General features: G+C 41.7%; 1 protein-coding gene across 5 annotated transcripts in view; it reads left to right on the top strand.

The window, feature by feature from the left end:
• Nucleotides 1-24,997, top strand: part of CASK (peripheral plasma membrane protein CASK) — a 756,819-nt gene that overhangs the window by 352,111 nt on the left and 379,711 nt on the right. The gene's annotated exons all lie outside the window — the stretch shown is intronic.

Here is a 24,997-nt window from a genome sequence, read left to right as displayed (position 1 = left end):
ATTGGCTGTTGTCCTCAACTGCTTGGCACTGTGTGTTCAGGAAGGCATTCTTATCTCTCCTTGCTATTTTCTGAAAATCCGCATTGAGAACCTTGTATCTTTCTCTGTCCCCCATAACGTTTGCCATCCTCTTTTCCTCAGCTATTTGCAACGCCTCTCCAGATAACCAGTTTGCTTTCTTGCATTTCTTTTGCTTTGGAACTACCTTAGTAGCAACTTCTTGTATTATATGACGAACATCAGTCCACATCTTTTCTAGATATAATTCGTGAAATCGATTCCTCACTTCCACAGCATATTCTGATAGAATTTGATCCAGATCATACCTGGAAGGCCTTCTAGTTTTCTGCGTTTTCCTCAATCGAAGCTTAAATTTGGCAACAAGAAGCTGATGATCGGTGCCACAATCGGCCCCAGGCTTTGTTGTTACTGCTTGTATAGCGCTTCTCCATCTCTGCCGGCAAAGAATTTAATCAATCTGATTCCTGTAAAGACCGTCCGGTGAAGTCCATGTGTACAGGCGCCTCTAGTGCTGTTGAAAAAGAGTATTCGCTATGGTCAGGTTGTTTTCTTGACAAAACTCTTCTAGCCTCTGCCCAGCTTCATTTGGCTCACCAAGACCGAACTTGCCTATAATTCCGGATATTTCTTCACTCCCCACCTTAGCATTCCAGTCTCCTATTAGAAAAAGGACGTCTGATGATGGAGTGCGGTCTAAAAGGCTTTGCAGGTCTGCATAAAATCTCTCAACGTCAGCTTCTTCAGCAGTAGTGGTTGGTGCATAGACTTGGATAACTGTTATGTTGAAACGGTGACCTTGGATCCGAAGTGAAATCATTCGGTCGTTTTTGGGGTTGTGCCCTAGCACTGCTTTGCCCATTCTTCTGTTTACTATGAGAGCGACCCCATTCCTTCTCTTGGATTCGTGCCCACAATAAAAGACATAATGGTCACCGGAATTAAATTCTCCCATTCCGGTCCACTTGAGCTCGCTGATACCTAAGATATCAATGTTTAATCTGTCCATTTCTCGCTTGACGACATCCAGTTTACCTTGCGTCATATCTTACTACTAGGAAGACATAGGAAGATGAGTCATATCTTACTACTACTACTAGGAATCGCCCTTTGTTCATCCCCATTAACATGTGGGACGCCTTCCAACCTGGGGGGCTCATCTTCCGGCGCCATATCATTAATGCTATTGTGACTGGCCATAGGGTTTTCACGGCAGGAAATACTGGAGTGGGTTGCCATTACCTCCTCCAGTGAATCACATTTTGTCAGAGCTCTCTGCCGTGACCTGTCTATCTTGGGTGGCCCTACACAGAATAGCTCACGACTTCATCGAGTTTCGCAAGCCCATCCGCCACGACAAGGCAGTGATCTACTGTGATCTACGCAGTCAAACGCGTTCGCATAATCAATAAAGCAGAAGTAGATCGGTTTCTGGAACTCTCTTGCCTTGAAGGAGTATCTAGCAGTATCTTATCCCACATGTGGGATACGTTACTGCTATGCAAGTGTTGATAGGAGTGATTGATGTAAGCTTCGATGCATGAAAGGAATTTTGTCTTGAAGTTTGCTCTGCACTGACGGGAAGCAAGTCGGACTGTCATAGAAAATCAAAGGGGCAGCTTTTTAAAAATGATAGAAAAAAAAATCTAAAAGCCGCCGAAGCAATATCTATGGTCATATTGAGTAATATAATGATCACTATATGAAAGCATTGTGTTCGAAATATCCCCAGAAAATGTCCAAAACTTCTGAACGTGCGCGGTCATGCTGGAGTGCTAGAGCAGGATGTCACTTGAAAAACAAAAAGGCAGTTGCCAGCTATGGGCAGTAGTACGGGACGTGTGTATTACTCCGCTGAAGAGTAAACAGAACCAGTTTTTTTATACTTCATAATGCAGAATAAGCCAGTGGCGTTGACATTCTTACGCTTTAATTTGGTCTGATGATTAGCTTTTTATTTGAGCAACAAGAACAGCCTTAACAACAAACTATTTTCTGTTGCGGAGGAATTGTGTTTGGTGGTTACTGCAGACTTAAATTGCGTCCGACTATAACGTATCGTTTCCTCTTTCACGTTTTCGGTATATATCAAAATTGTTAGCAAATACACAAACAGAAGTTGACATCTGATTGTAAATGCCTCTATATAAATCACAAACAGTCGGCAGCTCAAGCCGAGCACTGAGGCAACCCAAATGATTCCGATGGCTTCGAAGAGAGACTAGTTCCAACTCGTAGGCCGAGTGGCGTATTTGGCAGGGTAAAAGTCACTGCCATTAATTTTAGCATTTTATGTTCGGCTACAAAGACTCTCGCAGTCGAGTTAACAACTAAATAATCAACGTTTATTCCCCACTGGAAAAACCCGAGTCACAGCAATCTCATACGGATGTTGTCACAAAAAGCTCAGAAAAATATCATATTATTTCATATGATTTTCATACGTTGAATGATATTTCTTCGAAATGTTATGAGGTTTGTACGAGTTTATTATGATAAACTACATATGAGTTTATTGATAACGCATAACTTTCTCATAGATTTTCGGTAGGGTTTGGCAGAATATTAATATGGGTAATTTGGGGCTTTACCTATACGCCACTCGCGGTGCAGCGGTGGCGTAGAGGTAGAACATCCACCTCGCCTGCAAGAGGACTGTGGCTCGAATACACGTATTGCGCAGTTCTCCACCGGATAAAAAAAAAACGAAAAGAAAAACCGCGTGTCGGTGGACTTGCCTAAACAGGATTTGGGTGAAATCTGATGCCGATGAAAACTTCCGCAAACGCACTTTCTGACCAGAACAGGACTTGACGCTCCTGGTGTAGTAATTGGCTGCAACCTTCTATGAATACTATAAACCCCAGGCCCTCAGTCACCAGCAGCTGCGGAGAAACTGACCTCTGCGGCATTCAGACTTGTGACGACACGCGGTTTGCTAGGAATATCTGGCTCCGGGCAAGCCACCATTGGAAACTGACCCTGGCAACGTTTAATGTTAGAACCTTAGCTAGTGAGGCTAGTTTAGCAGCGCTGTTAGAGGAACCAGAGGGTATGAAAATGGAAAGCATAGTCCTTAATGAAGTAATGAGGCCGATTGAGGCAGATACTTTAGTGAAGGGTACCATGTATTGTGCTATCGAGGTTTACCGGAGAAAGGAGAACTAGGAGTAGGGCCCCTTGTCAATAAGCATCTAGCTAGATGAATTTTATAGGTTTACGACAGGCTCGTAGGCATCGTATAATAAGGCCTAAATTAGCTGTATTAACCAAAGGCTGTACAGGCTTACGCGCCTACGTATAGAAATGATTACCATGCATAGAATGTTCCTATGCTAATGTAGAATCGGCAATGGTGAAAGTAAAAACACAGGAAACCGTACTAATGGACGCCTTCCATGCCAAGGCAGGCAAAAATGCAGGCTGGCTACCAGGCAGTTGGTGACTATAGCGCTGGATGGAGGAATAACATGGCGTAGTTATTCGTTGAGTTCGCAGAGCGCAATAGTTTACAAATCATGAATACCTTCCTCAGCAAACGGAGGAACCGGAAGCAGAAGTGGAACAGCCGTAACCGTGAGACTAAGAACGAAATTTTCTTTATACTGCTGTCTAGCCCTGGAATTGTGCACGATGTAGAGGTAGCCGGAAAGGTTCTGTGCAATGACCACAGGATGGTAAGATCTCGAATTAATCTGGGTTTGAAAAGGGAATGGAACAGGTTAGTAAGAAAGAAGTTCATCAACGAATTAGCTGTAAGGCGAAAAACATAATTATTCCGGATATCAAGCTAGAATAGATATTCAATGATAACCGAGGAAGCCAACATTAGAGTAGAACCAGTGAAAATAAATATTATTACCAAGACATGAAAGTCTCCAACCCCTCCGAAAGGATAGAACTGGCTGAGATTTTGAAGCTGATCAAGTATACGTAAAGTGGCCGACATAAGGAAGTGTAAGGAAAATTGAGCATGTGCTAAAGAACGATCGTAGCATGAAAGCGGTAAAGAGGAAATTATGCATGGGCAAATATCAGATAAATGCAGTGAGAGACAAGGCTGGTAATGTCATTGCTAAAATGGTCAGATAATTAAAGCAGCCGAGGAGTTTCATACTGACATATTGAGTAGCCGAAATCAGGGCAATTAACCGTTTCCAACCTCGTCCTTTGTTACTGACGGAATATTTACTTGCTCTTGACTACTGTAAATCTCATTATTTTACTGACTACTTACCGATACTGTTCTCTCTGTAACGATAGCTTCGCTTATGACATTGAAGACACGCGCGCACTAGGCAGTCATTGCGAATTGGCGTCATCTCGTTGAGACGGCGCCAGTAGCAAACACTGCACTCTTTAGTCAAACTTCAAATTATTGGCAGCACAGTGCGGAGGCACAATGAGCAAGCGCTGCTTGTGTGACATTCACACTGTGCGCAGAGCTTTGTTAGAAGAAAGAAAAAAATCGCCGCGGCCTCCTTTGCACTGCGGCTCTTGACTATAATGATGATTCCTTTAGAGATTTTTTGCGCAAGCCTGTCTGGCAAACCCTGGCGTAAACGCCCTGCTTATATTTTTCTCCCTTTCCATGGCTTTCTGTACGCAGTGCGAAGATCATGAACTCTAAAACTCTTTCACTAATTTTCGCCTCTGCTTTTTCCCGAGAAAAAATTGTGCAACCTACTTCCTTGTTATTGGCACTCTCCCAGCGAAAGTAAAAGCGGTCTGCGAGAATTACAAACATATGGTTTTTCCCAAAAATCCTTTTTTTTTTTTTTTTGTAAAAGCTGACGCTACAGGCTCAAACGTCAAGGAGAGTCGTCTCCTTTAGTGCAAGTAACCAGGAAAAATTGCAATTGCAATCGTATGTTTCACTGTTCTGCTTCTCAATAAGTGAGTGCTCATGATGTTTTAGACCCCTTGAGTTACAATGCTATGTTTGAAATCTGAGATTTGCGTTTGCGGCATAACTCGCGTCACACTTTCACTATTTCCGAATAAGGCTCGTAGTGCGTTCAAGTAATGCTCCTAGTTTTCCGCAGTTTTGCCAAAAAGAAAAAGAAACCATCGCTTGTTAGCAGCACATGCCCTTTTTGTTGTTCCGAGACATAAGCACCAACGACTTAACTACGGTTAAACGACAAGTCTACCCTGTTTGCTCAAACAAAATACGTGGCTGGAGTCAGAGACGTAAGGAAAACTTATAATAATTTCAAAGACCATCTAGTCGTAAAGGTTAGACTTCTTTTTTTTTGAAATGCACTGTGCTAACGGCGTAGTGTATATTAGGACGACTCGTGAATATGTATTTTGATTTCTTTAGACAAAGTCAGTGTATGCTAAAAAAAAAAACGAAAAAAAAAAAACAGGGATCAAAATTATCCGAGTCCTAGGAGTCCCTTGGAGCCTGGGTCGCTTTGGGACGAAAAACTCCGTAAACCAAATCAAATGAAACAATTTGACTAAACCAATAAACTTAATGCAAGACGGATCGAAAGAAGCAATATCAGAATACAGATGACAATGTAGTTGGGAATCGGCAACGAGAAAAAAAAAAAAGAAAGAGTAGTACGTAAATATCTTGCAAGGGTATACATTCTTCAATCACACTACACCACTCTAATTAGAATAACTTGCAGGGGAATTCAGAAGCAAGAGTCAGACTGATTCGAACACAGTATTTTTCGCATCTGCGATCACAGTCGGAGCCCCCGAGACAATTTTGGGAAATCATTCCACTCGTGTGTTGTCTTAGGAAAGAAGCTGAACTTGAGTGTGCTTTTCCTCCGAGCGTATTTACGTACTCTTCTGAAATGGTAGGCAACCAGAGATACGTATTTTGGGGTTTTATTTATATTTTTTAATTTATATTTGAATATCTATCTGTATCAATGCCAGTCCCTGAGATTTGGACATTATATAATACAAAAAGTGATAACTGCAGTTATTTTTCTTTTTAATTTGTGCAACTTTAACTCCAAGCTTGGAAGTATTTTTCGACATATTTCAGAAATTGCAGCTGTCTTAGACAAAGCGAGCCGAACCTCCCGGTATGCGTTGAAGTTTTGATATGTTATACTTGTGCTTGATGGATCCCAAGTAGTAAAGGGTCGGACTTATATTGGGCAGATATAATATTTACTTTAGATTGACCTATGTCTATGTGAAATTTTGCGTGAGGGTGCGCAACACTGCGGTAGCCTTGACTATTATGCGATATAATTTAGATGCGGCCAAAATATTATGCGCCATACTTCTGGCGTTTCAAGTTTTTGCACGCGTTCTGTAGAGAAGATGTTGCGGTTACTCGGGTACATACACGAGGGCGCCCGAGGGCACATGCACACGTATGTTAGGGAACCTCCCAGCACTTGCTACGTAACGTGTGATAAAAGATTATTGTAGAATGGTTATTTCCCATTGTCTTGGAAATTCGTCCCCAATGAGCTCCGAACCAAGGCCCAGGCAAAGAGATCACCTTCACTGGCAATGCGATTGACCACTTCTCCATCTCGCTTTTTTTTTCTTTATTGGAAGCATATTTTTCCACATTCCAAGCTGCCGGTCTCTCTTGCTGCGTTTCGGATGTCGCCGTGTTCATCTTCGTAATGAAAAATTGCAATAAATGCATTAATTAGGCCTCCTTCATCCTAATAAAAGACCTCCTCTTTAAATATTTTTCTAAACATATCAAGACATGGCAGGTAAAGCTAAACAGAAAATAACTTAGCTAAGCGAGTGCTAAATTTTGCTTCTGAACGCATATGATTAGCACCCCGCCTGGGTGGTGCAGTGGTAAGACGCCCGACCACAGTACCCGGGTTCGAACCCGGCCTCGGCGGCTGCGTTTCGATAGAGGCGAAACGGAGTGGCGTCCGTGTGCTGTGCGATGTCAGTGCACGTTAAAGAACCCCAGGTGGTCGAAATTTCCGGAGTCCTCCACTGCGGCGTCTCTCATAGCCTTAGTGGCTTTGGGACGTTAAACCCCACAAACCAAACCAAGCCAAGCATATGATTAGTAAAGCTTAACCGCCTCTTAAAGGAACACTTTATAAAGAACTAAAAACCTATAAATATTTGTATTTGTTGCGCATGATACGCAAATGTCGTGAATGATATAGTTGGCTCTTTTTATTACAAACTTCATACGGTTACATTTGTACAATTCAGTCCGTTTCCAGCGAGTCGTTAGGATAAAACAAAGTTCAGGTAATTTTATGATTTTTGACAGTCTGCTGCAGTATTGGCGTCACTGCAATTACAGCAGTCATGCACCCTTACTCAGCTAAGGTTGGGGAAAACAAGATTATTTATGTAAACACAAATCTGAGCCGATAACCCAAAACTGACCTCTGTGGTGGACCATAGAGCACATGACACACTTGATGAGCTCATAGCTACGCACGGCTTTCTTTCACACAGGTATGCTTCAGTCAATGATAAGATATTTAACTGCATATTAGGGATGGACATTTTGCGTAGCGGAAGTATAAGTAAAACGGAACCAACTACCTTGTGGAATATACTCAGTGCGAAGACAGCGTAAAAAAGGACAAGCACAGAAGAGGACCCGACACAAAAGCGTTCCATGGTTTATTGAAGTATTTTGCGGAAGTAAAAAAAAAAAAGTTAGTCAGATTGCGTACGTGAGTATCATAAGCAAGCTCAACTTCGTATAACAACAAGAAGGTCAATCTAGAGCCGCGCGGCGCTGTAGAAAAGAAGTTATCCAAAGGTTACTAATTGGTTTAGTGCTATATACATGCTGTAGTGTCTCTCATAATACCCTTATTAATGAAATGGGCTTGTAGGTTGTATTTTAGTTTTGTCACCGCTTTAGTAGAATGGAATAATGTTCACGTTTTTCTAGTCGGGGATGGTAATGCTTGCTCAGGAGACATTTCACATAGCAGTAATAAAGGAGGAGCAATAGCAAAGGCAGAGTTCTTAGGAACAGAATTTGATATACTGTGTGGACCAAGGGAAGAGTGCACAATTTAACTTTCGCAGTAAATATATTATGTCTTGTTCACAAAATGCTACTTCACTATTTTTTTTTTTTTTTTGAAATCGGAAACGCTTTACAACGCATTTAAGAAAAGGGTCTCAGATTAAGCAATTAAGCGCTCAGCTTTATCTCTTTCCTTGTCTTCGTTAAAGTTTTTCTCGTCGATAACATCTGAAATAGCTTCTTTGGTACAGTCACACTCGAGTCTTGGGGACCGAACCTCGTACGATTAGCCCGTAGCCACACGCAATGAGTTCGATCATTTGCCATCGCGCCCTTCCTGGGAAGACGCTTTGCTATCCGCTAACCCAAACGATCAGTTGAGGCTGATCGACCGGGCCAAGGAAGAATCGGAAGCCCGGGAGGGCCTCTTTGGGTCCTGGACCGATAGCAGCCATCGCCAGTTTACATAAAGTTTCCTCCTCCCCTCCCTCTTCCTGCCTAGTCACATGTTCTCCTTTCTTTAGCTTTCCTTCGGCATTAATAGCCTACTAAACTTTCTTTACTGCTTCTTACGCGTGACTACCCGTGCGACCAGGGCTCCCAACTCGTCCAAAAACAGGGAATTGTGTCAGTCTACACTACGGTTACACCATGGTCTACGCTTAAGGCTGGGATTTGCGCGTCAGCCAGACGTCGCCCTCAATACCGCTTCCGCTACACGGACCATCGCGTCTAGGGAGAATGAAGTAGAGCTGCTTACCGACCGTGCTGATGAACAAGGCCACAGGACCTGTGTTATACTGTTCTCGATTTCTTGCTCATCGGCGCGCTGATTGTGTAACGATGGCAACTCATGCTGCGGTCTCCTCGCTTATCAAGCGCCAAGAGGAATGCGTGTACGCCTCTCGGACTGTTGGAAAGAACGTATGCCCATTCTCGCCGCTCGCTGGATTCACCCATTACTGGACTACGAAGACACATTTGTTGGCGCATGCGCCTTTTCAGTGGCGGCACTGCACCTAAGCAACAGGGGATGGAGGTATGGTTTATAGAGCTTAACGTCTTCAAGCGACGCAGGCTATGGGGATGCAGGCTATGCAGGGAACGGGATATCTCCGCCACCTAAGGTTCTCTAATGTGCACAGACATCGCACAGAACACGGACGCCTTGCATTTCGCCTTCATCGAAAAGCGGCCATCACCGGTGGTATTGCACCTGTGTCCTTGGGTTCAGGTGTCGAGCGCTCTAACGCCTCAGCAACCCCGCTGAGGTATAGGCAGTAAAGAAATGTTTCGGCAATGTCCGGTTAGGTTCGGTTCCGTGACCTCCCTGCGTTGCGGCCCGAAGTCACCCGCGGCTTGCCGGCAACGGGAGCTTGCAGCAGTTCTTGTCTGACGTTATTACGATTTTTAACTAGATATATAACTATTCAGGGCAGCCAAACCCAGTCGAAAAAAGAACTACATAACTGTGTCAAAAATACGACAAAATATCATGTAGTTCTGTTGTAACCATCAGATTTTTCTGTAGTACTGTAGTTTTTCGTAGTATATGTCTGTTGTCTGTAGTTCTGTAGCACTTTCCTGTTGTAATTACAGAAATTTCTGATGTTACTACAGAATGTTCTGTTGTCACAACAGGTTTCCCGTCAAAAACCGCACATAAATTCTGTCATAACATCAGGAAATTTTCTGTAGTCTTTTTCGACTGGGAACAGCGGGCAAAAAAAAAAATAAAGTCAAAGTGCGTACTTAAATTCGGCACCAACGCTTCAGGGGTAGCGATATAATCCAGAGCAGCTGGATTATGTCGTGTTGTCTTTCCTTGTTGTTTTTTGCCGTCCTGCAACCGCTCTCCATTTTGTTGTTTCGCTACTCCACGCAATTTTCGATGCCTTCTCAGTGCCAACGACTGACGCTAATTTTATCGGCCGTTTTTTTCCGGATTTCACGCCACGCTACAACGGCGTCGTGAACCAGCCTGAAAAGTTTCGACGTGCTCAAAGCCGTGCTTGCTTTGTTGCTTACGTGGTTCACTAGGCACACTCAGGTGTTGGTGACAGGGATTTGTCCGCCAAATACGTTTTAAGAACGCCGTTACTTGGGCGATTCCGCATTAACCACGTCTAAGAGCCGAAAAGTATTATTCGTGGCTCTTGCGGCACTTGCAGAGAGTGCGTATTAGCAGGAAGTTTTAAGGATTTGGTGGAACGTTTTCATAATTATGTCATCGCAGTTCTTGTCAGGCAGAGAGCTTATAATTTAAAAATTTGTTTCGCTAAAACTAGACGAGCATATGCGGATACGAGGTTTGTAGTCCATCATCTCCAAGCAGACTTATCTGAGGAGCAAATTTGAAACCCGATGAGTATTTTGTGCGTGGCTCTCTGAAGCTGCAGGCCTTATTGCGACATGCATGTTTGATATTTTCGTAATGTGGTGGTTTTTTACCCAGGGAAAATTTAAAGGGGTGGGGGTTCGTAAATTTAATGACCGCAATAAAATTCAACCTAATGTTCGTTCAGTTTTGCACTTTGGTTCTATATTCTTGGCACCATGCACACTTTGACACTATATTATACACTATATTATACCAGGCACTATACCTGTATGCCCTCGCCGTAAATGGGATTAGTCAGATGAGCGAACTGCAAGAATTGCAGAATTTGGTAACAAAATGAATTTATCGCAGTGACCTCACATCTGGCCTTCCTTACACTGCTTACGGAACAAACTGAACACCCAAGATGAGGTTGTTTCCAGAATAGTGCGAGGAAAGCGGCTTGATTTTTCTTGCGCTATATTCACCCCAAAACACGATTAGCTTTATGGTTAATAATATATATTTACGCGAAATATCGCACACGGTGCATATTTATTAAGTAATACCTTAAATTGAATGTAAGACTTTCTTTCAGATGAATGTCCTTCAGATGGTGACTAAAGAGTTTCTTTTAAATATTATATGTGGTTATGTGTACAGCCATACAGATAGGCAGGCCTGAGGTATGTGCTTGATTTATGTACCTTATTTAGAATCAGGTGTCGCTACGGTGGAGCATTTGCCTCCAGAATCCGCAAGACTATCCCCATCTGTAGCTTGAGTATAACCTCTCAGGTTATACTTGAAAATTGCGCTTCTAGTTTTGCTATCCGGTCTTTGTATAAGCGTGGCCGTCATCATTGTCAGAGGTAGATTTTGAAATTTCATTTTCTTTCGTTTATTCATTGACATCATCGGGAAAGGAAATCCTGGCTTACGAGGGTGACACCATCGACAAAACAAAAGCGAATAAATAAATTTTTTGAAGATCAGTTCTACCTTTTCTACCTCTTTGAGGCTTCCGTAACGCCACCATATTGAATCAGTTGAGGCACTACGTTCAGGTAGTGAAAATTGCCAGCAACCATCACCTGCATTGCCTTTGCGCACCGCATGCTTGGCCGCTACGCCTTCCTCAGTATAACGCGAAGTGCGATCTGAAGCAAATATTTTAAGGAAGAAAGTTTGTATGAGAGGAATTATATTAGACAAATGCGGCAGTTATCTTCTCTGTCTTTAAACTGAAGTTCTGGCACGGAACAGAGTCTCGCTGATGCATTGACACTCTTGCTCTCGTATTCGGTTATTCGGTGGAGTAAGATATCGCGTGGAACGTGGCGGCGGTGTCGATCAACGTGCTAGCATTCTTAGATGGGATAGTGTCGGCTTGAGAAAGCAATCCTAATTTTAGGAACAACAAACGGGACTACATTTCAGTAATCTCATATCTATCAATTCTGGCGGCTTCGTTTTGTTCCGGTATTCGGCCGTTCATAAATGGAAGTGAACGTGAAGCGGGCGCCAAGATACGCCGGGCTGCGTCTCGCCTATAGGCGTGGTCACTGCAATAGGCTCAAGATCGTGCTCTACGGCATGTTCTGCGAAATCATTCAGTCGATGTGGGGAGAATTTATCAAACAAATGCCTTTGTTTAGTTGGAGAGAAATAATACCTGGCACTGAATTGCAACTGTCATCTTTAATTTTTATAAAGGGAAATTGAATATGCGAGGCATATTAAGCAACTTAACAACTTGATCTCTCCCACAGAATACCATACAAGGGTTATGCTCAATTTTCTGAACTTTAGTTTTTATTTTACCATAGAAAATCAGGGGCCGTTTCTTTAACTCGCGCCGTCCCATTCATTAAAAAAGGTTCCTGCGGACAATAAAAACAGCTGAAATAGGCAGCGTACACACAGTTGCATCCATTTAACCGGGCCTTTTATTTCACTAGCAGTCTTATTGCGATGGTCGCTTGCCCAAAGAAACATCATACACGCTTTTTACCTGAGATATGAGAATTGGTGGTAATTTTTACTAACCTGCTGAGTACAGTTTCCCGCCGAAAAAAAAAAAAAAAAAAAAAAAGAGCCTGATCAGTGCATCAGGGATAACACGATCGACGCTCCGCAACAATCTTTGCTTTATATTTTGCGGGCGCGCACTATGGTCCCAGGAATTATATATCAGCGAAAGCTGCATTTTCAAAATTTACCACGGTTAAAGCTTTGTTTATAGCCGTTGAACAAACATCAGTGGATGAATATTTCTGGTTAAACAAACTTTTGCAAAATACTTATCCTCTACTTTAACACATTTCAGGACACGACTTTCAGCACAACGAGAGTTCTTTAACCGATATCTAATTTCAGCAGGTATGCAGTGATTTTTGTCTACGAAACTTGTCGTTGCGATTGTGGTATGGTAAAGTTTGAGAAAGTTTTCAGCGTCGTATTGTCACTTGCAAAATCGGAGAAATACATAAGTAGTTTTGTTTGCCATGAGCACAAATGTGGCTTAGATTGAACGGTGGATCAACGTGCATAAGAAAAGAGAGAGGGCTTGTACTTGCAGCAAAAGACACGATAATTCGAAAAAGGAAGTTACTATAATGTATATGTTGCGAGCGGTACAACGTTCTCCTCACTGGGGCAAGATTTGAACTTATCTCACCCAGCGGACATTTCTATAGAAACCTGAGATTAAGCCATCGTTAAACTCCTCCAGTTTATGACAATTGCATTTATTGAGTGCAAAAACTTACAGGCGCGAAGCGCATGCTTCAAGCTTGTATACTTTAGAACAAATGCCTTCGGGAAGCGTTTCGACGCTTGGTGTTCACTTTGGTTTCATGAAAACAAGTAATTATACGTGCTCATTTCAATTTATTAAACGTTCAATATATTTTTCTCTTCATCCCTAATCACCTTCACTCTTAGATCCAGTCGTCAATTTTCCCTGTACAGGACAGCAGGTCATTTTCTCGTCGTCCTTTATGTAAGCCAAATTTTTATAATGGTCCTGAATGTTCGTTCTAGTTTATCTTCGCGGTTAAAAAGAAAAATTTATTAATAGATTGCACCAAAGCGCCAAAAACACTGCCACATATTCACGTGAAATTTGTCATAAGAATGCCGAATTCTGGTTTGTTTATTCGCATATGTTGTTACAGAGACGCTGTATTGATATTAATATGCGACTCCTTTAAACCGATCGCACCTTCCGTTTTCCACGTCATATCGCGTCGTTTACTAGGTGCTTGTACTTTCTGTAGCGCATATGTTGATCTCAGGTCCAATGCAACGCGCTGAAACACACAGTGTAATGTTTTTCGTGTGCTGTTCACTAGGCGTATATATAATGAAATGAAGTAACGCTCTATAAGACAAACTACTCAATCGGCTTGTCCTACAAATCTATTTTCATATTGTTTCGGGCATATGACTGATAGGGTCACTTGGGTTCTTCACCTCCTGCAACTTTCTCAACTTACTTGTAACAAAAGAAACTTCTTTCACTTTTGTTTGTAGGGTTTTTTTTTTTTTTTTTACTCTTTCACAGCTGACGGATAAAAGAAAATTTCCCGCTCCCCCCATTCCTCTCCTTTCTCTGATAAATTTTAATTTTTGCTTTTTCTGAGATGATGGCTGCCAGAAGTGTTTCTAGCTACACAGTTCTCGACTCTTTGAAACCTTCTCCTCTTCCAGTTTTTATGCTGAAACTACTAGCGTTGCGCTCGCATGTAGGCATTGGTTCTTATGTTCACGTAGGATATGCGAGAGTCGAGGCTTGAGGCGCGTTTAAATGCCTCTATCAATCACAAGCGTAACAATGCCGCCTGGAAATGGTTTCTGTGAAAGGAGGAAATATTTCATTGCACACTGTTTTAGGATAATAAATTTTGCTGATTACACCTAGAGATCGCGTCCTTAGCTATTCGCTAATCGAATTCAGAACCAAAGCTAAAACTAACCTGGTTTAGTCGCCCCATATCTTGCTTTTCAGACGGTAAAGACTCATTTTACACTGAGCGTCATGGCATCCATCAAAATAACAATTATAAGGTTTCTGGGTTTGCAAGAGCGCAGTTTCCAGGACTATTAATCGTGGGAGGTACTAGAAGGAGGGGGGGGGGGGGGGGGGGCTACATTTCTTCGCGATCACTGAGCAGCATATTTATTACGTCTGGCTACAAGTAGTAAGAATAACGTTGCTTCCTCGAGAAGTTTGTATGTGCTGCGGCGAAAAATGACACCTACCACTTGCCCCCAGCGTTGTGTAATAAAAAGACATGCCTGTGCCATTTGTCTTAGTTGGCTGATTTAATACCTTGGTTAGGTATACATTCTTCCGGAGCAACTAAGCTTAGAACCAAGCTAAAGCAAGCAAAATATTTAATTTCCGATCACAGTGTGATGTCTATGTTCACTACTAACCGAAATAATTTTTAACACTGTTAACATAGCAGATAATGCAATGATTAGTCTCAAAATTTGTTTAAAATGTTTGAGCCTCTGAAAATTGCGCGAATATCTTAACATATTTCCATCTGTTACAATACAATATAAACGAACTCTATTAGGAAACGCCCAGCATACATTATTTTATGCGAGACAGTTTCTTTGTTTTACACACGTTCTTTATGGCATTCTCCTCAGAGTTTCAATGGTAGACTGCCTATTTCTCGACTTAAGAAAAAGGCTTTCATAATAGAATTGATTATTTTTGATGTAGCTCGTAAGATTCAGGCTATTTTAGGAAGGATATCATAAGCACCTACATGTATTAGGTAAAGGAGTACTAGATTTCAACCATAGCTCTACCCCTTCACCCTTTTTTTCACAAAGTTATTGAATTTATTCTTATTGTCGGAATTTCCACATTAGTACATGTATGTTATCAACGCCTCATCGAAGCTTCATTCACAAAACTTCCGCTGACTGAACTTCTTGACCGCATTAAACATTCTTTACATATAATAACCTTTAATCGGGTATGACACTTGTAAATCTATTAGACGAATTTGATATGATTAATCATGATAATTCTCTTCTCAAAATAATTGCTCTAGGCATGTGTAGCCTCGGACCCAGCTTGATTTGCTTTTATGTATCAGACTTCAGGTAGCTCAGGTATGGAAGACATTTTATAATCTAACTCAGTCATTTGTAGCATTTCACAAAAATGAGTTCAGTTTGAGCTGGCAACATTGATGCAGCTCTCATGCCATGCTCCGCACGCATAATAAACTTAAACACCGCTAATGATGATGAAAGTGAATTAAATGTTCAGTGAATAAACATGTAAAACGCAACTTCTCGGCAGATATGAGGGACGTGTGAGCCCTGACTCGAATATGAGAAGAGGCCTCCGCGATTGTAGATATGTCGAGTCTTTAAGACTTGCGACATAAATGTTTCCGTAATATTAGACCGCGTCGCGGCCACGCTGAAGCCTGTAGGCTCCCTAAAATGGTAATCTCTGCTACTCGCGTAGGTCGATTGAGGCAGCAAGGTGTGCGTGACTCGGAGCTGACGCTGCTTTCGAGAGAGTGGTCGGAGGTAACCGAGGCGTTCTTTCTTGTCAGTTGTTCGAACATTAAACATTATTCGACATTTTGCGAAAATATTTTATCAGTTTCGAATAATTTTCTTTTTACAGTATATGATTCGTTTAACGAATCTGATATGAGGATTTGATTCGTTTAACGAATCTAATATGAGGATTTACGAAAATTTTAAATGTTCACACAGCCCTAGCAATATACTTACATCAATGCCTTATCAAGTCTAATGCTGTCTTTTATGCTGATGACACTATATTATTATCCTCAAAGAATGGCTATAGCATAACCTTGTTAAGCTATGAGCCTATTCGGAAGTTATAATTATTTGATGTTGCTTTAATTCACTGATAAACCTAAATAAACCTAATGATAAACTTAAATTGCCATAACTGGCAGAGCAAAACACATCATTCGCTTAACTATGAGCCAGCGTTATCCGGTCTTCTGCGTCTGCCTAATTCTTAGACCTCATAATCGATAAGTATTTAAAGCTTATTATGCACACTAATTCACTCGTTAAAAATCATACTTTTGGAATTTGTGTCATTTATTACCCCGTCATATATAGCGTTATATTTATATTTTATTTATGCATAGTCACCTGAACACTTGACTGCTGGAACAAAGGACACGGGTTCGATCAGACCGCGACGGCCGCTTTTCCATGGAGGCAAATAAGCCAGGCATCTGTGTGTTGTACGTTGCCAGGTCCAAAAACACCAGGTGCTTGGAAGTATCCGCTGGCCTTCACTCCGCCGTTCTTCGTAGCCTCAGTCACTTTTCATCGATAAACCCGATATACTAACTAAATGTATATCAACGTGAGGTACCGTCTCCAAAGCCCATATTTCATGCCTTCGCTATTTATAAAATAAACCACGTCAGCTCATCACTCACAGACAATACAGTTCACTGTTATCTACTGTCTTCTGCGATATAATATTTACAGTAACTATTGGACACTCTTCAGAAGCTATGCATCTTCATGTTTCATAATTATCAGAAAAAGTTATAGATAATTATAGTAATTATCGCAAAAACTATTTATAGTATCATTGGTTTTATTTTATTTATTACTAACACCAAACTCGCTGTGAAAAATAATCTGCTATTATCACGTAGTAAGACGGCAAGCTGGCCGAGCTGGTGTTGACTCACGGCTGGGAGAGTATGACTAACTGCGCTAATAAGACTAAGATAAAACGACAACAAGAATAGGATACACGGACCAGACTCCTGCACCTGCTATGACAAACAAATGTTTATGTTAACAGGTATAATAATTATTACCAGCAAGTATTAAATCTTGTCGGACGTTATGATTTCGTAGTACACTACAAATACACTCCCTAATGTTTAGCATGCACCGATTACTGACACTAATATTTGCATGTTGGAAGACGCCTGCGGTATTTGACATATAAATTCGAATTTCCCGTTCAGTTATAATCTCTCCCGCTTTTTTTTTTTTGCATACCGAATTTCGTACATTGTGTACTAGCGTTCTGTTGTTGCTAGTATTTTTAGTAACCTCAGTTGTTAAAAAACGTTTCAGTTCACTGCGGCCACCCGCATTAGAGGAATGCGCATGCGTTAACAGGGAGAGAGCGACTGGATGGATGGATGGAATATAGGAGCGTCCCCTTTGAAACGGGGTGGTAGCAGTAGCTATCATGCTCATTTTTCTCCCTATATCTTAATTATTGATTTAGAAGGGTTAACTAAACTAACTTAACTAAACTAGAACAGTTAACTAATGAAATCGAGATGAGCGCGCCCATGCGGCTCCGCCGCATGGGCGCGCTCATCTCGATTTCACCAGTTCACTGTTCTAGTTTAGTTAAATTAGTTTTCCGGTTTTCGTTTTTTTTTTTTTTTTTTTCATGACAGCACGCGTTGCTATGCTCTACCAGGACAACACGGCGGCAGCTACTACAGCAACCGCGTCTTTTGTACGTCATATAATCGTTACGTATTTTTGGACGCTTATTTTCTTTTTGTATGCTTTGATTATAATTTTCTTGATTAATTAACAACCTTTACACACTCCCTGATCACTTTCTCATGTTTATTCGGCTCTTTCGGGTTAAAACGCGTTCGTTTCCGGTTTTATGACGTAACACACGGATGTCATATTCGACGTCGACATAACTACGTCATTGTTCTGACGGCCTAATAGGCCACGTGGCTGGAAGTGAAGTCATCATCATCATCATCATCCTCATCCTGATTATACCCACTGCAGGGCGAAGGCCTCTCCCATATTCCTCCAATTAACCCCGGTCCTGTGTTAGCTGCATCCACTTGACCCCTGCGAACTTCTTAATCTCATCCGCCCACCTAACTTTATTCCACCCCCTGCTACGCTTCCCTGCGACCACCCCCTGCGACCATCGGTTATCCTTTCTTCGCGCTATATGTCCTGCCCATGCCCATTTCGTCTTCTTGATTTCCACTAGAATATCAGTGACGAGTTATTTCTCTGACCCATTCTGCACGTTTCCTATCATTTAACGTTACACCGACAATTTTACTTTCCATAGCCTTCTGCGTTGTCCTCAACTTAAGTAGAAGCCTCTTTGTTAGCCTCCACATTTCAGCCCTATAGGTAAGTACAAATAAGATGCAACTGCTGTATACGTTCCTCTTGAGCGATACGATAAGCTGCTAGTCATAATCTGCGAGTGCTTACCAAATGTGCTCCATCCCAGTCTTATTCTCCTTGTTATTTCCTTTCCTGGTCCGGATCTGCGGTTAGTACCTGTCCTAAGTAGACATATTCGCCAACTACTTCCAGTGCTTCACTAGCTAACGTAAACTGCTGTTCCTTCCCTAGGCTATTGAACATTAGCTTAGTCTTCTGCATATTCATTTTCAAGCCTACCTTTCCACTTTTCCTGTCAAGGTCATCAATCATTCTTTGAAATTCATCCCCTGAATTCATCACGATCTCCCCAGTACTATTCACAGCTTGCTTAGAAGAAGTATTCAGAGACTTGGAATGGGAGCAGTTAGGGATAAGCGTAGATGGAAAATACCTCAGTAATCTGAGATTTGCTGATGACATTGCCTTGCCAAGTAACTTAGGGGATGAATTGCAACGGAAGTGAAAATACTACGTGATTACTTTGGGCGTCCACATTACACCATTTTGCTATTTCGACGTGTAATTGGCTTAATTTATTCTAATTAACTAATAACTCGATCCATATACACCCAAATGTTTCCCTGGCGATATTTTCTAATCCTCTATCGACTATAGACATTAGTGTTTTCCTAGCTCCCCTCACTTCGACGCAATCCTGCCGACAATGTTCTGGTGACAATCTCCTCAAACATAGGCACCTAATACTTACGCATTAATAATCATGCGATTTTTCATCCATTTACTAACAGGAGGTTCTTCTGTTTGTCCAAACTATGGGACCTCCACCTCTCGCATGTATCATGATTGGCAATAATGAACAATTTATTTTCTAAATGAGATTTCTGACCCTCGACCTGAAAGTTATCCGGCTACTGTAGGCTATCTCATTTAATTATTATAGATTAGTGACGGCCAAGTAAACTAATTGTCGTTCTTCTCTTCTTGAACAGCTGACTAGGGTCAGGATTTTGGGCCAGCACTTTATCGTATTTATGTAAATAACTCTTTTATTAACAGCCTATTTGGTGAGTCCTTCAGCTAGTGACTACCGTACCGTGAAATCAACAGTGAGTCAGACGTTTCTGTCCCTTATTAAGATATTAAAAAACTTTTTAGTGGTGAAATATAGCTCATGTCACATAATAGGCGTAAGTAGATGCGGGGCTTTCGACACAGTGCAATTAGATATATTTAGAAGCCAAAGCTACTCTGCAAGCTGCGGTCTTACAGAATATTTCATATTTCACAGTGTGCAGGTTTATTTCAAAGATTCTATGCTTTCAGTGTAAATAGTTTATTTATCAGTACTGCTAGCCACAAATGCCTGTTCGAGGCAGGGGAGCAAATACAATTTACAAATATCGAAACAACACTCATTGCAAAAAAACGGATTTAGAAATTTCTGCGCTTTTGCTACAAACATATTTGTGTATTGTTACGTACTCAATAAGTAACAATATTCAGCTATAACTTCTAACCTGTCTTAGAAGCCGCATGAAAAATTCATTTGTAACGATGCTATCTTTATGTTTGCCTATCTGAGGCGAAAATTCTACATTTTTGTTAGCTCGGTGGCATTGATGTTATTTATAAAACTACTTTGGGGATGAATGATGGTTGTGCAAAATATGTGTGCGACACTTGCCCAGACATGATTCCGTCGCTATAATGGGACCGTCTTGCTACGAAACCGCTGTGATCATTGCCGCGTCCTTTTGACACCTCTTAAAAAATGCGTCGATTATGTCTCTCTGCTTTACGGGAAACTACCGGGATTATAGAAAAACGGCAGATTTGTCGATGTCGCTACGATTCGTGATAGTTAAACTACACAAACACGACTGCAGAATAGGAGAAGAGACACAAAGAGCGATGCTAATGAAACTTTATGCGTGCGATGTTCTGTGTGTCCCACCTCCTACTCTCTCATACCTTCACTAGTGAACTATCACGTACCGAAATTCCTTAGTGTTAGTTGCTACCGCGGCTGTATTGATTGGAGTCGCGAAGGCTGGCAGTTAGCAAAGCGGTAGCGGTAGCGTCCGACCAAGGCGGAAGTCCCAACCCTTTTTTGACGTGCTTGCAGGCGGCAGATTCGTGTTCTTCGACGTGTGGTCGATTCTGAACACACATTTGTACACTTTCTTTAGGAGCAGGCTACAGACAGCCCCTACATATGTTTCAGGACGCATCCATCATCGCCGCGAAATAGGTGTTCCTTCCTGTCAAACTGCAACGAGTTGGAACCACCGGACCAGTTTTGAGCAACCGTGAATGATTGAATGCTTTTAGGGCTTCCGTTTTCTAGTTTGCATTTTTTTTTTTGCCGTTTCCTTCATATTTGTACCTTCTGTATTTTCTTCCTATTTGCCGTCACAAGCATATGAACATAATCCGTTGGTTGTTCACAAACAGTCTAATGTAGACCGCTCCCTGCCTCCTGTCATGCCGTTGTGCTTTTCGGTAATGAACAACTAAATAAACAAACAACAGAGGCAATGTAAGCTCTGTCTGTGATCATTACGAGATGCATTGTTGGGCAAAATATGAAGGGCAGACCAGCTGAAGTTGAAGGCAAGCGATACGTAAAATACATGGTCAGCAAAACATTAGCATCGGGCGGCATTCATCGTTTCTGAGAGCACAATGCTCCAGTGAAGTTTACATATTACGTGTTACGGAGTGCGATTTTGATGATTTGATGTACCTATGTAGATACGGTTTCTTTCGTCACACCTGGGAAGTGTTGCAGAATGCGCGGTTAGCGCTGGTTAGCAGTTTGATGTAGACGGCGGTCGAGAGTTTCTTCTGCTTTAATGGTATATTCCTCGACGCGAGATGAGTGGAGTGGCTGTTAAAGATGTGTAGACTCTTGTCAACGACCTTAAGGTCACCTGGAGTGTTTAGTCCGTGTGTAGACATCGTTAGGCCAGAATGGGTGGCGCACGTTAAAAAACAGCTGTCTAATAAGCGCTACTAATGTGTACCTAATTAGGGTCACTTAGCAGCAATGCCGATGGATGGATGGATGTATGTATGTATGTATGTATGTATGTATGTATGTATGTATGTATGTATGTATGTATGTATGTATGTATGTATGTATGTATGTATGTATGTATGTATGTATGTATGTATGTATGTATGTATGCATGTATGTATGCATGTATGCATGTATGTATGTATGTATGTATGTATGTATGTATGTACGTATGCATGTATGTATGTATGTATGTATGTATGTATGTATGTATGTATGTATGTATGTATGTATGCATGTATGTATGTATGTATGTATGTATGTATGTATGTATGTATGTATGTATGTATGTATGTATGCATGCATGTATGCATGTATGCATGTATGTATGCATGCATGCATGTATGCATGCATGTATGCATGTATGTATGTATGTATGCATGTATGCATGTATGTATGCATGTATGTATGCATGTATGTATGCATGTATGCATGCATGTATGCATGTATGTATGCATGTATGAATGTATGTATGCATGCATGTATGCATGTATGCATGCATGTATGCATGCATGCATGCATGTATGCATGCATGTATGCATGCATGTATGCATGCATGTATGCATGCATGTATGCATGTATGTATGCATGTATGTATGTATGTATGTATGTATGTATGTATGTATGTATGTATGTATGTATGTATGTATGTATGTATGTATGTATGTATGTATGGATGGATGGATGGATGGATGGATGGATGGATGGATGGATGGATGGATGGATGGATGGATGGATGGATGGATGGATTCATGGATGGATGGATGGATGGATGGATGGATGGATGGATGGATGGATGGATGGATGGATGGATGGATGGATGGATGGATGGATGGATGGATGGATGGATGGATTCATGGATGGATGGATGGATGGATGGATGGATGGATGGATGGATGGATGGATGGATGGATGGATGGATGGATGGATGGATGGATGGATGGATGGATGGATGGATGGATGGACGGAAAAACTTTATTTTCGTCAGAGAGCATGTGTGGACGATTCCGTGTTAGATCGCCATCAACCCATGGCTGACGGCTACCTGGATGGCCCACTCCACGGCCCTGGTCTGGACGACCGGGTCTGAGCTGTCCAGCACGGCCTCCCACTGCTCGAGGGAAGGATCACGCATAATATTCGCCGGTGGCGGTGCTATGCTGCAGCAATGCCTAAATGCATACGGCTGTTACGGGCGATGAAGAAGAAGCGGACACTGGCGTGGGCAGGTGCGCTCGCGCTAGGCACACCATCTTACATTAAACGTCATCTGTCATCGCCATAGATCATGTTCTGTCTCCTTTCTTCATCGGCTTTCCGCCTCGTAACACGGCGGCGCTGCGGCATCCTCTTAATGGTACTTAAGCGGCCTATACGTGGTTTTGGTAGCTCTTTGTGCAGTGTTATGGGCAGTGGCGGTGATTTTGAAAAGTTTGGTGTATTGTTTATAATGGACGTTTTTAGAACCCCCCCCCCCCCCCAATAAAAAAAAAAGAAAGACACCAGACCACTGGCTGCAGATGTACTTTATCCATGGGACTATATAGGGGGCTACGGGTGGGCACCAGCTAAAAGGCAGAACGCTTCAATTAGATCACTAATACGCCGCAATTAAATTTTCAATTATTATTTAGGTGTCTTTTATAATTGCAGAATTGCAGCTAATCCTCCAATACTTACAAATACGCTTCAAAAATTTATAGAGTGCGTCACCATGCCCACTGATGTAGGCCTATAGGCGGCTTCACATCGTAACACATCGCCAGCAGGCGTGTCCGGAATAGGTAGCTCCGCCTTGCGCTTTCAGTTTGAGGCCGGATTTCGATGTGCCGACGTGGCGCCTATCAGCGACGCCGTGGTCCAAACGAGAGTGACACCGAACCTGTGTGAACCCTTCAGGTGATGCCAGCAGAGTCAGGAATTCTAGGAATTCAGCGGTCTACGTCATTCAGTCGGGCTCGCACTGTGTTACGGTGGGAAGCTGCCTAACATGGTGACATTTTTTTCTGTTCTTGTAACGCGCGCTACAGTTTGTTAAATAATTTTTTTTCCAACCTACTATCTCGAGGACGAGCTCCGATTCCGCAAATGCTATAGACCTCTAAAATGACAATTCAAGTCGCTTAACGTATTTAGTTAATTAGCGAACTAACTGAAGCATTCTGCCTCTTACATGGTGTTCACTGTAGCCCCCAACATATATCCCCAGGGAAAAAAATAAATCTAAAGCCAGTTACTTCGTTAACAACTTTCGGACGTTTTAAAAAAAGCACCCGGTATAAACTGAGAAAAATGAATGCCTGGACAGTGAGGAGCCGCCTTATAATAGCCACTATATTGGCCGCAAAAGTTTGCGGTATGAGTGTTCTCGGGAAAACAAAAATTATGGTATCTCTTGCTCGCATCTCTGTATGTGTATCTCCGGCGTCTCTTCCTCTCTTCGTAGCAGTTACCATCGGGTAGAGCATGCGCGTTCCTTCATGCACAGAGATATTCTAGGCGAAATAGATTGCATAACTGCGCCGAAGTAATTTTTTCCCATGCACTCGCATCCCGCGAACTTCTGTTGCCGATAGTATGTGCTGATTTTTCTGTTAAAGATCAGGACGTTATAATAAAAAAGCAGTTATGACAATAGAAGTATAGCATGAAATGTAAAAAGGATTCAATTTTGAAATTTATGAAGCGAAAGAAGAGCCAGGAAAAACATTTAGGTATGTTGTTCTTGGCACAGCTTCAGCAACTAGGGAATTTTCAAATTCAATATTTTTCTTCCCAAATATTTACAGGAAATCCTTCATGTTACATGCCTGTAGAATTAGCGAGCGCTGTACTTGACAGTATGAATTCAGTGCAGTCTATTTGCACTTATTTTATCCGATGCGGTCTGCCACTTTCCTAACAAAATATTAAAATCTGGTGTGTTTACTTAAGGAATGAAATGCGGGAATGTAATACTTATTTTAGAAAAAAAAAAAAAAGCCGCTCCTTCTAGCAGCTTAACGACTAATCTCTACTAAGTTTCAGAAAACCTTGACTAAGACTCCTTTCAAAAACTGGCATGTTTACATAAGGCATGGAATGCGGGATAATAATCCCTATCTTCAAAAAAAATATATAAAAGTTGCTCTTTCTAATAGCTTAACGACTAATTTGTACGTTTTCATTTTTCACTAAGGTTTCAGAAAATCTTGATTAAGCCTCCTTTTAACAAATATTTGAAGAAAATTTGTATTAACTTTTTATGTCGTGTTGGTTTCCGCCCAAAGTTTCGCGCCGAGATAGCAATTATTTCAATAACTCGTGGGCCACCACTAAATTACGATTTTAAGCGTTTATACATACATACATACAGAGATAAAAAAGGCATTAGTTTTTTCAAGCAGCTGCTAAGTTTTTAAATAAAAGAGAAATATACTTGCTAGGATGCTTTTTGTTGGCTCTA

Source organism: Amblyomma maculatum, chromosome 2 (genome assembly GCF_055883805.1).
Source record: "Amblyomma maculatum isolate TAMU_Amacu chromosome 2, ASM5588380v1, whole genome shotgun sequence".
Classification (NCBI taxonomy): domain Eukaryota; kingdom Metazoa; phylum Arthropoda; class Arachnida; order Ixodida; family Ixodidae; genus Amblyomma; species Amblyomma maculatum.
The sequence above is the reverse complement of the archived record's forward strand: the minus strand, read 5'-3'. Positions and strand labels throughout refer to the sequence as shown.